The sequence below is a fragment of the Zalophus californianus genome, chromosome 4 (genome assembly GCF_009762305.2).
Source record: "Zalophus californianus isolate mZalCal1 chromosome 4, mZalCal1.pri.v2, whole genome shotgun sequence".
Lineage (NCBI taxonomy): Eukaryota > Metazoa > Chordata > Mammalia > Carnivora > Otariidae > Zalophus > Zalophus californianus.
The window spans coordinates 157,482,584-157,498,310 of record NC_045598.1 but is presented as its reverse complement, the minus strand read 5'-3'; the positions used below and the strand labels follow the sequence as shown (position 1 = coordinate 157,498,310).

At 37.0% G+C, this 15,727-nt stretch overlaps 1 protein-coding gene and 1 pseudogene across 25 annotated transcripts in view; one reads left to right on the top strand and one right to left on the bottom strand.

The window, feature by feature from the left end:
• RIMS2 (regulating synaptic membrane exocytosis 2) overlaps positions 1–15,727 on the bottom strand; it is a 583,419-nt gene that overhangs the window by 534,118 nt on the left and 33,574 nt on the right. The window lies entirely within an intron of this gene.
• Positions 9,826–10,311, top strand: LOC113924184 (annotated as a pseudogene).

The following is a 15,727-nucleotide window of genomic DNA, read 5'->3' as shown; positions in this document are numbered from 1 at the left end:
AAATAAATAAAATCTTTTTTAAAAAAAAGAAATGGATCAAAGATCTAAATGTCAGGCTAAAACAATAAAACTTTTACAAAAAAAGAATTAAATTTTCATAATCTTGGGTTATGCAATGTTTTACAGATAGGACACTAAAGCAGTAACAAAAGAAAAAATGATAAATTGGACTGCATCAAAATTAAAAACTTTTGGTGGTGACTGGCCGACTCAGTCGGTGGAGCATGCAACTCCTGATCTCATGGTTGTGAGTTCAAGCCCCATGTTGGATATAGAAATTAAAATTAAAAATCTTAAAAAAAAACTTAAACTTTTGTACATAAATGGACATGATCAAGAAAGTGAAAAAACAAAGCATGGAATGAGAGAAAATATTTGTAAATCACATATACAATAAGGGACTTGCAAGATACACAAGCCTTAAACTCAATAATAAAAAGACAACTCAATTTAAAACTGGGCAAAAGATCTGAATAGACATATCTTCAAGGAGATAAAAGAATGGTCAATGAGCACATGAAAAGATGCTCAACATCAATAGTCATTAGGGAAATGCAAATCATATACACAATGAAGGACAATGAACTTCTATACACATACATGGTTTTAGTCCATATGTCTTCCAAGTCTCAAATGAGAGCCCAAATAGGACCCAGCCAGAGTCTCTAGCATAAGAAGAACCACAGATGTGGCTAAAAATCTACAGATGGAACTATGCCACTTAACAGTCTCTCTCTCACTTTCTTGCTCCCACTCTTACAAAAAAAAAAAAAAGATGGCCATGCGTGACCCTAAAAAATGTGAACAGCAATGACAGGATAGTTGGAATATACCCACAATGCCTAAGGAGACAAACTTAACTCAAAGGTATAGGATCTGATGTGTTTACTGCAAATACACGTGAAATGAGAGTTGAAAGGAGAGATGAACTTTAGTCCATGTGTTACAAAAGTTCTGTTCCTCCTCTATACAGAAGTAGGACCAAAAATATGCAACAGACTGGGGCGCCTGGGTGGCTCAGTCGTTAAGCATCTGCCTTCGGCTCAGGTCATGATCCCGGGGTCCTGGGATCAAGCCCCGCATTGGGCTCCCTGCTCCGCGGGGGGCCTGCTTCTCCCTCTCCCGCCCCCCCTGCTTGTGTTCCCGCTCTCGCTGTGTCTCTGTCAAATAAATGAATAAAATCTTCAAAAAAAAAAAATATGCAACAGACTTAGACATTACACTGCAACAAACTGTGATTTGAGGACATTAAAAGCAGGCCAGGGAAAAACACTTGCCTGTATAAAGATCTTAAGTAACCCAGTCAGGTAGGTGCTAACTCATTTTTATTGTTGTCAAATAACTAATATCTATGAAGTCAAGATATATTAGTTGCATATCTTTTTTGTTTTGTTGCTGTTTTATTGTAGTTGCTGCTAGTGTGAATAAGGAAATGGGTTTCTTTGTTTGTTTGTTTGCTTGTTTAATTTTATATGTTAGTCACCATACAATGTTTGTTTGTTTGTTTGTTTGAAGGGAAATGGTTCTCAGTGGGTCAGCATTGGTAATTTCTGTATCTCTTGATTTCCACTATAGTCATAATAGATAATCTTAATCATTACAAAAGCAATAAATCAGATGTCAAGACACAGTAATTGGGCTATATACCAAATATTAAAATAGCTATCTCTAAGTGAAAGGAGGATTTCTTTTATATGCCTAAATTCTCTAAATTGATACGATGAACATGGGTTTCTCACTTTAAAAATACATATCATCTGGAATTCCTATTATTTTTATCTATCCAGATAAAAGTATCTAAAATAAAAAGTGTATGAAAACCGCTCTTCATAAAGCCTACACTAGACTGTTATTCTTAAATATGACAACTGAGATAATCCCTTAAGATGTATATATTTCAGATTCTTGATCACAGAGAAGAAAAAATGGCAGGAAGCTGTACTCTGTTAAATTAAGCCAGATAGTATAAAAAGCTCATGACCAATAATTTGGAACAGCTGCAACTGAGTCACTGCGCTAAATTTTAAAACCAACCTAACTTTGCCCAACAAATTCCAAAACACATTTAAGAATTTAAAGATACAGACAGTAATTTTGGCTGTTGGTTTGTGTTCACAGGTCTTTGGTTTGCATTTTTGTTGTTGTTTGTTTGCGAGCAATACAAGTCAAGCTGCTAACCAATTCCTACTTGATGTAAACAGTACATCTATATTTATTAACAAAAAAGAAACCAAAAAATTAAAAGAACGTAAGTATGCTATCTGGGGTTTCATTTTTCATTAAAGAATTTGACAAAGTGAATGAGTCTTGAAATAAACTTATTTTTAAAATTTAAAACATCTTAAATTTCATGATTGTTCCCAGATATTGAGATATAGCCTCATTACTTAATATGTAAAACACCTGAATTATTATATGAGCTGCCTTTCCATCTCTCTTGATTCAAAGAGTAAACACAGTCAATGTTCGATCTGTGTATTCAGCAACATTCAATAATTTACTTAAATATTGCCTTCAGAGTGTACTCTTTTCTGAAGATTTTTAAATAAAGGTCACATGTTTTCAGTGTCTAGTATTTTAGTGGATAGAGACAGATAAAAATCTAAATTTGTCTTTTCATCCTTTAAAACAACAATAATTCTAATAAAAAAACGATGTTGGAAGATAATTCTCCATGGTCTCTCATTTTCACATGTCTTGTAAGCAGAGGCACTGACTTCTTATTCTTCTATACCGTCTTCTCAAGGATGTTTGTACAGAAAAGACCTGGAAGTTAAGATCTGCCTCCAAAGCCAAGAAGGGCAGATGTGCTTACAGCCTTTGAAGATAAAAATAATGTCTCCTTCAGAGCAAAGGGTAGGCATGCTTACCCCATGTTATAAAAGATATGGGGTCCCTAGGCTCAGAAATCCTCTCGTATAATTTGCACGTATAATCTGGTCCACTGTGTGGGGTACAGGAGTAAAAAGAATTGGCACAAATGATACTCTGGCTACTATTATACTAAGTAACAACTATCTTTCATCTCTGACCCAAAGTCTCGTATCTTCTACCAGCATCTCTGACCCAAAGTCTCATATCTTCTACCAGCATCCATGAAACTTGTAACTTGCAGGCTAACTTGTAAACAGGGTAAAATCTCAGACCTTTCACAGTTCTTGATAATCTAATCAATCAATATAATCCAGTGAGTGCTTATTATCTTCCATGTACTTAGCACTATGCTAAGACACCTTTTGAACTGTTCTAAGTTTTCACCTCCAAACATCAAAGTTTCTCAATTCTGTTCCATCTTCTTCAGGATTCAATGCCATCTGCTCTGAGGAGTTATACCCATAGCATTTGTACATACCTTCATTACAATTATAATTACTGTTCATTTCTCTGTCTCCTTTATTAGACTATAGTATTGAGTCCCTATTATGTGACCAAGTGCTTTATAAGAATTTAAATGTGTTCTCTTATTTAAACCTCACACACACACACAAATCCTTTAAGGTTAAGTATTATGAACTAATTGTATAGATAAGGAAACTGACTTAGATAGATTAAGAAAAAGACCATGCCTTATATTCCTCAGTGCCTGGCAAAAATGTTGTCACATAGTAGAGATAAAAGTTTGATGAACAGATCAATGAATTAATTAATCAATTTTTAGTTTGGTTTTTGGTTTTTTAGCCAATTGACGACATTTTAGGTTTTTCTTGGTAGACCTCTTATTATCTTTTCTAAACTTCACAATTCAAATATGGACATTACTCAAGGTCTGATCAGTGCATATCCTGAGATTATCTGACAATTTCTATATACTGTATTAATTCTTATTAATTCTTCCTTATTACTTTCTCTTAGGTCCATGGAGACTCTTGAAGCCTCCTCTACCATAAAGCACATCTACAAAAATATATAAACTTTAAATATTTTTCTTATGTAAAATCTCTCTTCAATCTCATATCCACAGAAGTGCCCTTGTGTGTCTTACTAAGGCAAAGTTGAGAGAGCTTCCTCCTAGAGTTTAACAACCAAAATAGAGATAAGGATATTTTCTGCAGCTCCAGTCCCAGAAAAGAACTTTAGATGAAACACAATCGGGCTTCCCAATAAAACACCATATGATGAAGCTGAAATCAGAGGTGTTCCAGACTGCTGTTTTATTATTGGCCTTTTCTCCTTTTCCTATAATATCTACTCGTGTCAACTGTATTTTCAGAGTCAAGTATTGACAGAGAGACTAGGCTTTTAATCTACTACTTACAACTTTGAATCACTTTATCTCTGAGTTTCACCTATAAAATAAGCATGATAGTACCCCTCGCCCAGATGTTTTGCTGTAAATTTAATAAAATGATAGATGTGAAACACCAAGCCAGTGTCTGCTACTCTATACATTTTAGTTCCTTTCTGAACTTTGCTCCTTATGCCTTTTCACATTCTCTCCTTCACTCAGCTCACAGTATTCAGAAGATTGTTCTACTCATCATTAGCTACCTGAAAGCCTAACTCTTGCTAAACCTATCATTAATCAAAATGTGCCAAATCATTGCCTCACTATTTGGCAGGAACTGCAAGTGTAGAAGACCAGATGGCCAAGATTCACCACTGGCTCCTGGAGCCTTGCCAAAGGCTAATGTTGAATGCTGGCAAAGCTCTGCGGGTGCTCAGAGCAGTTCTTTTGGCTGTGATCACCTCAGTGATAGGGTTAAACATGATAATATTAAAAACTTGGAGAAATATTTGAGCCTGGTATGCTACTAATGGAATAATCATATTTATGAACAAGGTTCTTGAAAGTTTCTACTGTTAGAGTCAAAAGTTTAGAATATGGGTGTAGATAAGGCTTTTCAGGCAGTACAGCTAGCTCATTGCTAGACTATATAGAAGTAATTAAGGATGAACTGGGGGTGCCTGGGTGGCTCAGTTGGTTAAGTGACTGCCTTCAGCTCAGGTCACGATCCTGGGGTCCTGGGATCGAGCCCCGCATCGCGCTCCCTGCTCTGCAGAGAGCCTGCTTCTCCCTCTGCCTGCAGCTCCCCCTGCTTGTGCTCTCTATGTCAAATAAATAAATAAATAAATCTTTTTTAAAAAATTAAGGATGAACTGGTAAGTTACACTGGAAAGGAGAAGGAAGCATTTATACTACCCCTCCACACCTAGTCTACTCCTACTAGCCTAATCTCTAGACGAGATTGTGCTTTCATGATGCTAAGATAAAATTTCACTGGGAAAAAGGAGCTCTGACATTCAGAACTAAAGATGAAGATAGCTGTTCTAGTTTTGTCCACAGTTTACAGTTACTTCTGGCTGGTCCACACTTTGCAAAAGATGCAATAAAAAAAGTAAGTGATAACGCTGAGACCAACCATGCACAATTACATTCTTAAGTTGTAAATAACAATTTATATTCAAAGTTTCCTCCAAAAAATCCTTTAGCCAGAAGGAGGTAATAATAAACTGGATATTTCAAGCTAGAGAGAAGCAAATTCCTCTTGATTACACAAAGAAAACCAATACAATGTACAGATTTCAGATTAGTATCTACCGGTATTTACTTGCCTAAACCAAAGCAAACCTTTTCTGTAAAAGGCCAGATGGTAAAAATTTTAGGTTTTGTGGGTCTGAGATAAGGAAACTAAAGGACTCCATAAAAATCTTCTTTTCCTCCTTTTCCTGCTTCTATTCTTGCTAGGACCTGCACCCCCACACCACTTCACACATGCCTTGTAATGCAAATAGCATACCTCCTCCTCATAAGGGACTGGAGTTAATGATTTCTCTAGAACAGATAATATCTAAGGAAGGAACAGGTGAGAATGACTGGATGAAGCCATCACATGAATATTCCAGACCATGGGAGCTAGACATCTTGACGCCAAGGCCCCCTGGCTCCAGGGAATAACACCTGGGCCCTCGTCTTTGTTCTAACCATTTCCTGGATGCCTGAGAGGAAAGGTACACCAGACCACCCTCCTCAATAAAAAAAACTCCAGACCCCGAACAAAGACGAAACTCATGCTGCTTTCCTTTCCCAGTTTCCCGGATGCTCTGTCTGTATCTGTTCTCTCTATATATTCAATATATTCTGCTCTTACTTCCTGCTGGCTCACATTTGATTTTTATCCTATGCAAAGCCAAGATCCTCTTTGACTGGTCCTGCGTGACTCCCTCTGGGTCCCTGGACCTGGCCTGCCAGCATCAGGTCAAAAGGCAAAATTAAGAATAATATGTACTACTAATATAAGAGAGAAAACACATTTCCACAATTTTCTTATTGACAAAATTCAAATAATTGAGTATAACAAGATAGGTCCATTAATGAGAATGTAATGGAATTCTTGTGGGGTAGTAGTTGGGATTCAAAGTTAGTACTCCAAATCATTCAAATTAATTGCAAATGTTCTTCTGTTAATGCAGATCTGTAATATGATTTTATGAATTTCAACTTAGAAATGTCTTTTCATACAGATAAGTATCAAGGACTGATATTGACCATATGCATCACTTAGAGGACACTTCTAGAATTGAATTAGATTCTTTTCCTGGTTTGTCTTTTAGCATGTCATTGCATTGCTGATTAAGGTTGAGTGGTAGTTCTACAATTGCACAATTAAAAGAATTTTTAAATACGTAATTTTTTTTTGCATTTGCATCAGAGTCTGAAAAATGCTATTGGAAACGTAGTTTGAGCTGGGAAAATACATTCACTGAAAATTGTGGAGGATTAGAGAGCTTACTACTTGTTTTAACTTTTGACAGCATGAGAAGCATATAAAGCAGCTGAAATTATTCATGATAAAGATTAGTGGTCACTGAAGTTAAAATGACTTTACCATAATATAAGTTTCACAGATAAGCATACTTCTGCCTTGTAATTATAAGTTGAACTCAGAAACTATCAATGCAAAAACAAATTTCCAAAGCCATTCAGTGTTCAGTAACAGTGGTTAATGGTATTTTTCTCATGCAGAGACAGTTCAAATATTGGCCCTGAGTTCAAAAACCCACATACAATTTTACTTTTCTAAGCCATCAATCTTATTGTAACAGAGCAAGTCATGAAATTCTTTCTATTTCTGACAAAAAATACATAGAATTGATGGTTAAATTCACAAGAGGGAATGGTTTACTTTTGACAATACCAATTCAACAATCCATGATGATTCAAAAATTTCCTACAAAGTACCTACTCACAACACAATGAATAACCATGAGCTTTAAACATTTTATATTTTCACAACATTTGTAAATGTATCTAACTTAGTCTTTTTCTACTCCATACATATTTTTGTCATCATCAATTTTAACACATCTTAGCAGATTCCACTTCAGGTTGTACTGACTCTTCTCAAATTCTTTGAAATGTTATTGCCTCTTGTTATTCCATACTGACTTCATAGAGCCTTATTCTTCAGTCACTTCAAACTCAGTACCAACTCCTCAAATAAAAAGCAGATCATTACCAAAACATCTGTAAACTAAGCAAGAACCAAGGAAAACCATTCAAAATCATTAGCCTTGTTTTTTTAATTGACTGTAAGGTGTTGTTCCTCATGTCCTCAACTCTTTGAGAAATTTCTCATTGAAAAGCTAATAGTAGTAAACAAGTTTATTTTCTCTGGACACATTTTTTCATCTGCTACAATCAAATGTGATTTAATTAACTCATCATGGTAAGTGGACTGGCTAACAGATGAGCCATGTGGCAACTTTCTTTGATTGAAGTCTCATTTTCATTTTTTACTTTTGTTAAGAAATTCTGCTATAATGAAATATTCTACTTTAAATTTCTAATTTACCCTAACGGAAATATTGTGATGGGTGCTTAGTAGGGTGACATCAACATATATTGTATTCTTTTAGCACAACTACATTGTCAACACATAACAAACACAAGGCTTTGTTATCTAATTTGATAACAAAATAATCCACACTCCACTGTGTTTTTTAAAAGCATACTTGAAGTCTATTTTTCTCTTCTTGTTTTGACATGATGGGTATGCACTGGTAAGTAAAAAATAAAACAGAACTAAATATCATAGTACAGCAGTATGGATGGCACCCAAAATGCTGTTCAATTTTAATTGCATCATTGTAATTTGTAGTGGATCAAGCAGCAGTGCAAAGTGAGAGAGTGCCACATGCAGTCTCCGTCCCAACCACTCAACTCTGCCATGGGCAACTGACCAGAGGCAGGCCAGATTGCCTCTCTACCAGTAAATGTGAACCTTAAGTGGTAAATAATGAAGCTGATCCATACAAACAGCAAGTAGCACCTAGAAGAGGGCATCCATTAGTTTCTGCAAACTAGCTATCCAGAGCTACTCCAATTTCTTATCCAGAGACTAGATATTTCACATTTCTGAGCACTACCCAATATCCTTATAATAAATGTATTTTCTCTTAAGTGAACCAGGGTCCAGTTTTGTTGCTTGAAACTAAAACACCCTAATTGGTATATCTCACTTTCAAAGGTTTTTGACCAGTCTTTATAACCTAATCTTTTAACCAGAAAAAAATGAAAAAAGGGTCTTGACATTGCTCAGAAAAGTTACAAAAATGTTCCTTTTCTCTATCACGATTAAAGAATCAATATTTTATAACTTCTCTCTGTGCTTGTTCTTTATTGGCTCTCAGTTCCATCCCTGCCCTTCCATATTCTCCCTTTATTTCAGGGGGCTAGAAGCCTATATAGACTACATTTCTCACACTCTTGACAGCTGGTTTCCAATTAAGTTCTGCTACTGGGACATACTGGTGAAAATTAGATGGCAGGGGAAGATAAATCATTTAATTTTTTTCCTTCTCTTTCTAGTTCCTGCAGAGGCAGCAACAATATTCCGGGAAGCTCAGCAAGTTTAATCATGGGCTCTGGTTCCAGGAGTAGTAGCAGTACCAGCACAAGCACCAGCAACAGCAGTGACTACAGGCTCCAGCATCCTCCATGGTGAGTCCAGCATCATCAACAAGACTGTAGCCTTTCTACATCATTAGAAGTGCAGGCTCCTAGGCTCCAAGTGTAGCAGTGGCACTCCAACAATCTTAGCATCATAGTACTTATAGGCTCTGCTTAGCACCATTTTCAGTTTTTCTCTCTTAGCCCTAGGAAAGGTAGTGGCTTCCTCCAGTTGCCCATCTTTTTTAGTAAATTCATCATCCACTTTTTGCTTCCCCAGCCCTACCAATACTTTTGGTAATTAATTCCCTATATTAAGTTGCCTTTGTATGAAATATTTAGAGTGGCTTTCATTCTCTTAATTACACAACTTTCAGTGCCATGGGCTTCTTTTTCTATTTCCCTGTGTGTTTCTTTTATCCACTCTTCCTCTTTTTCATTCATCCACTCCATTTCTCTGTCCTCTCTCTTCCTTTCCTTTTTTCTTTCTTCCTGACCTATTTCTTAAATATACCAACAATATCTATGTCATCATTTATTATAATGATGCTCAGGGCAAAAGCAGTTGGAACATTTTCAATTTAATTAATCAGCAGTTCAAGTGAAAAAAACAATAATTTCCTCAGAACTCTTTATTAAAATCCAATTTTTATTATAATTACAACAGTCAATACCTAGAAAATATTTTATGTGCCACTTGAGTGGCAATATCATCTTAGCCCAAAATACTCAAGTAATAATTTTAATTCAAATGGAAATTATAATTCATAGCTTTAGATGATATTTCATATTTCATTTCAAGTGTATCATCATTATCCCATAATAAACAAGAAAATCTAGTACATGTTTTAGAAGATAGCAGAAAACAATGTTGAACAGTTCCGTTCCTTGCTGCTGTGGACTCTGGGCTACCAGGGTTGGTGAAGGATCTCAAGATGGCTGTGTGAAAACTCGCTCTAAAAACCATTGACTGGGTAGCTTTTGGGGAGATCATACCCCGCAACTAGAAGGCCATTGCTAACTCCCTGAAATCCTGGAATGAGACACTTACCTCCAGGTTGGCTACTCTCCCTGAGAAACCACCTGCTATCGACTGGGCTTACTACAAGGCCAATGTGGTGAAGGCTGGTTTGGTAGATGACTTTGAGAAGAAGTTTAATGCCCCAAAGGTTCCTGTGCCAGAGGATAAATATACTGTTCAGGTGGATGCTGAAGAAAAAGAAGATGTGAAAAGTTGTGCTGAGTTTTTGTCTCTCTCAAAGGCCAGGATTGAGGAATATGAAAAAGAGCTGGAGAAGATGAGGAACATAATTCCATTTGATCAGATGACCATTGAGGACCTGAATGAAGTCTTCCCAGAAACCAAATTAGACAAGAAGACGTATCCCTATTGGCCTCACAAGCCAATTGAGAATTTATAAACTTAAGTTGGGGAGAAAGCTCTGGCCCTCCTATTGTAAATGCTGGACATTAAAAATAACAATACAGTAAAAAAAAAAAGAAAGAAAGAAAAAAGAAAACAATGTTGAGATATTTTAACTCATTTGAAAAGTTGTAAAAACATCTGCAAGTTGTGTCTGTGTCTATTCACTTGGGATCACAAACCAAACTCTACATTTGTTTAGAACTGAACTCTTGTTCAGTTCAGTTCAGTACAGAAACTTGCAACCTCTCCTGCCCCACTCTAAATACTTCCCACCACCACTTCCCCCACATCATACCACTCAACCCATCTCCTTAAACTGTCATTTTATTTAGAATAAAATCAAATTTTCTGCCATGTCATATAAGTTCCTCTCTAATCTAGCTCCTACCTACTGGTCCATCCTCAACTTATCTACTTTCCTTATTCAACACAGACATAAGGAAAATAACCAATGGTCACAGAATGACTCATTCCTAACTCATCATACATACACACACACAATGCACACACACATACACAAAAGTATGTATGCATGCACAAAGTCCCTCAGTCCTTGGGCAAGATCCTCCTAAACAGCCTATGTTCCACACATACTTTCTTGTCTCCTGCCCTCCCTCTTCTTCCAGAAGAGTGGCTGGAATCAAAGTCAATCACATCTTCCTTCAGCAAATAACAGGTGGAAAGTGAGTTGATGCTCAATCCAAAATTCAAGTTGGAACCTGCACAGTATGGCAAGGTATACATTAACATAGAACAGATACTGGAGATTCAAGATATCCACTCTTTCACCTCCATAGTGAAGAGTAAACCATCTCTCATGCTATTCCCCCATCTATCTCTCTCTCTCTCTCTCTCTCTCTCACACACACACACACACACACCCCACATTCTCATTTCTGGCTACATCAAAATGATTAATTCAGATTTACCTTCAAGGTCAGCTTTTAAAGTATTCTAATATAGGGATATCTAGGGAAGATAGCGGAGTAGGAAGATCTTAGGCTCACCTCATCCCACAGATACACCTAGATAACACCCACATCACTGTAAATAACCCAGAACACAACCTGAAGACTGGTAAAACAGACTCTCCACTGCTAAAGGTAGAGAAGAGACCACATTGAAGAGGATAAGAAGGGCAGAGACATAGTCAGGAGTGAAACGGACCTGCGGGACTGCAAGTGGAAGCGTCACTGTGGGCAAAGAGAGGGGAGAAGAGCAGACCCCACCCACACCAGGCACCCTAAGCAAGGGGGACCCGCACTGGGAAGACAAATCCCCACAACATTTAGCTTTGAAAACCAAAGGGGCCTAACTTTGCAAGTTCTTTTTTTTTTTTTAAGATTTTATTTATTTGACAGAGAGAGAGACAGCTAGAGAGGGAACACAAGCAGGAGGAGTGGGAGAGGGAGAAGCAGGCTTCCCGCTGAGCAGGGAGCCCAATGCAGGGCTCAATCCCAGAACCCTGGGATCATGACCTGAGCCAGAGGCAGACGCTTAAAGACTGAGCCACCCAGGTGCCCCTAACTTTGCAAGTTCTTACAATCAATGGGTCTTAACACCTGAAACACTGAAAATCAGCAGACTCAGCTCTGGAGATAACCACACACACCAGCCCAAGGGCAGCCCCAGCAATGAGCTGGGAGCACACATCTGGTCTAACTGCAGGTCCCACCCACCAATTAAAGCTTTCAGGGAACAACACAGGGAAAGTGTCCTATAGTTCAGTTTACTCTGGTTCTGGCAAATGCCTGGTCTGATTCAACTCAAGTCCAAGGTGGCCCCAGACTGCCCCACTAACAACATAAGAACCAAACCCTGCCCACAACAGGCAAAGAGAACCATTGCAGACAACTTGACTGAAAGCAAATATGGCTCAGCCACAACACTAGGATACATGCAACACATAGGAAATACCCCTGAAATGCCAGGTTCTGGTGAACAGGGGACATTCACTGCAGGGCACAATACAGGACCTCTTCTTCACTTGGTCACTATTTTCAAGAACAGGAGATGTAGTTGACTTTTTGAACACAGAAACAGTCACAAGCAGTCTGACAAAATGGGGAGACAGAGGAATATGTCCCAAATCAAAGAACAGGACAAAAATCACAGCAAAAGAGCTAAATGAAATGGAAATAAGTAATATGCCTGATAGAGAATTTAAAATAATGGTCATAAAACTACTCACTAGATTTAAGAAAAGAGAGTAGGACCTCAGTGAGACCATCACAAAGAGAGAGAAAACATAAAAAATAACCAATCAGAGATGAAGAACTCAATAATTGAAATTAAAAATACACTAGAGGGAATAAATGGTAGACTAGAGGAAGCAGAAGAATGGATCGGTGACTTGGAGGGCAGAATAATGGAAAACAAACAAGCTGAACAAGAAGGAGAAAAAAAATAAAAAATGAAAACAGATTAAGGGCATTCAGCAACATCATTAAGTATAATAACATTTGCATTATAGAGATCCCAGAAGGAGAAGAGAGAGAAAAGGGGACAGAAAATAGTATTGAAAAATACTATATACTATAGTATACTATATAATACTATATAATACTATACTATTGAAAAAAGAAATAGTAGCTGAAAAATTCCCAAATCTGGGGAAGGAAACAGGAATCTAGATGCAGGAGGCACAAAAAAGCCCCCAACAAAATCAACCCAAGAAAGTCCACACCAAGACACATAGTAATTAAAATGGCAAAAAGTAGTGATAAATCGAATTTTAAAAGCAGCAAGAGAAAAGAAAACAGCTATAAGAAAGGGAAACCCAATAAGGCTATCAGCTCATTTTTAGCAGAAACTTTGCAGGCCAGAAGAAAATGGCATGGTATATTTGAAGTGCTGAGAGAAAAATGTCAACCAAGAATACCCTATCTAGCAAGGCTATCATTCAGAATAAGAGAGAGAGAGTTTCCCAGACAAATAAAAGTTAAAGGAATTCATGACCATTATACTAGTCCTGTAACAAATGTTAAAGGGGATTCTTTGAATGGAGAGGAAAGACCATATGCAAGAGTAAGAAAAGTAGGTAGCAAAAAAGCAGTAAAATTAAGTATATCTATAAAAATCGGGGCACCTGGGTGGCTCAGTCAGTTAAGTGGCTGCCTTCGGCTCAGGTCATGATCCCGGGGTCCTAGGCTCAAGCCCCGCATCGGGCTCCCTGCTCAGCAGAGAGCCTGCTTCTCCCTCCCCCTCTGCCTGCCGCTCTGCCTACTTGTGCTCTCTATCTCTCTGTCAAATAAATAAATAAAATCTTTAAAAAAAATCAACAAAAGGATTCACAAAATAAAAGGATGTAAAGTATGACACCATATACCTAAAACAAGGGGGGAGGAGTAAAAATTTAGTGCTTTTAGAATGGGTTCAAACTTAAGCAAACATCAAATTAATATAGACTACTAATTGCATAAGATGTTATATATAAACATAATGGTAACCATAAATCAAAAACTGAGAACAGATATGCAAAAAATAAAGAGAAAGGAATCCAAATATATCACTAAAGAAAGCCAGCAAACCATAAGAGAGCAAGAGAAGAAAGAAACAGAGGAGAACAATAAAAACAACCACAAAACAAGTAACAAAATGGTAAAGTACATAACTATCAATAATTACTTCAAATGTAAATGGAATAAATGCTCCAATCAAAAGACATAGGGTGATGGAATGGATAAAAAACAGCAAGACCCATCTATATGCTGCCTACAAGAGACTCATTTCAGACCTACAGACCTGCAGATTGAACGTGAGGGATGGAGAAACCATTTATCACATAAATGGATTTCAAAATAAAGCCAGAGTAGCAATACACCTATTGGACAAACTAAACTTTAAAATGAAGACTGTAAAAAAAAAAAAAAAGACAAAGAAGGGCACTATATAATCATAAAGGGGACAACCCAACAAGAAGATATAACAATTGTAAATATTTCTGCACCCGGCACCCAAATACCTAAAGCAGCTAATAACAAACATAAAGGAAATAATCGATAGTAATACAATAATAGTAGGGGTCTTTAACACTCCATCTACCTCAATGGATAGATCATCCAAACAGAAAATCAACAAGGAAACAGTGGCTTTGAATGACACACTGGACCAGTTGGATCTAACAGATATATTCAGAATATTCCATCCTAAAACAGCAGAATACACATTCTTTTCAGGTGTACATGAAACATTTGCCAGAAGAGATTACACGTTAGGCCATAAAACAAATCTCAACAAATTCAAAAAGAGTGAAGTCAGACCATGCATCTTTTCCAACCACAATTCTATGAAACTAAAAATTAACTAAAGAAAAAATATGGGAAGACCACAAATACATGGAGGTTAAATAACATGCAAGGAAACAATGAATGGGTCAACCAAGTAATCAAAGAGGAAATCAAAAAATACATGGAGACAAGTGAAAATGAAACACAATGGTCCAAAATCTTTGGGATGCAGCAAAAGCTGTTCTAAGAGGAAAGTTTATAGCAATATAGGTCTACCTCAAGAAGCAAGAAAAATCTCAAATAAACAACCTAACCTTACACTTAAAGGAGCTTGAAAAAGAACAAACAAAACTCAAAACCAGCAAAATGAAGAAAATAATAAAGATTAAAGCAGAAATAAGTGAAACAGAAACAAACAATAACAACAAATAATAATAATAATAATAGAACAGATCAATGAAAACTTTGAGAAGATCAGCAAAAATGATAAATCTCTAGCCAAACTCATCCAAAAAACAAAAAACAAAAAAGGGGGGGCTCAAATAAACAAAATCAGAAATGAAAGAGGAAGAATAGCTGACACCACAGAAATACAAAGGATTATAAGAGATTATGAGAGGCGCCTGTGTGGCTCAGTCCTTAAGCATCTGCCTTTGGCTCAGGTCATGATACCAGGGTCCTGGGATGGAGCCCCATGTCGGGCTCCCTGCTCAGCGGGAGGCCTGCTTCTCCCACTCCCACTCCCCCTGCTTGTGTTCCCTCTCTCACTGTGTCTCTTCCTGTCAAATAAATAAATAAAATCTTTTTTAAAAAAAGGATTATAAGAGATTATGAAAAATGATATACCAACAAATTGGACAACCTAGAAGAAATGGATAAATTCCTAGAAATATATAACCTCCCAAAACTGACTCAGAAAGAAATAGAAAATTTGAACAGACTGATTAACAGCAATGAAATCAAATCAAAAAACTCCCAACACATGAAAGTCCAGGGCCACATGGCTTCACAGGTGAATTCTACCCAACATTTAAAGAGAGTTAATACTTATTCTTCTCAAATTATTCCAAAAAATAGAAGAGGAAGGGAAGTTTCCAAATTCATTCTATGAAACCAGCATTCCCCTGATAAGAAAACCAGATAAAAACACTACAAAAAAAAAGAGAGAACTACAGGCCAATA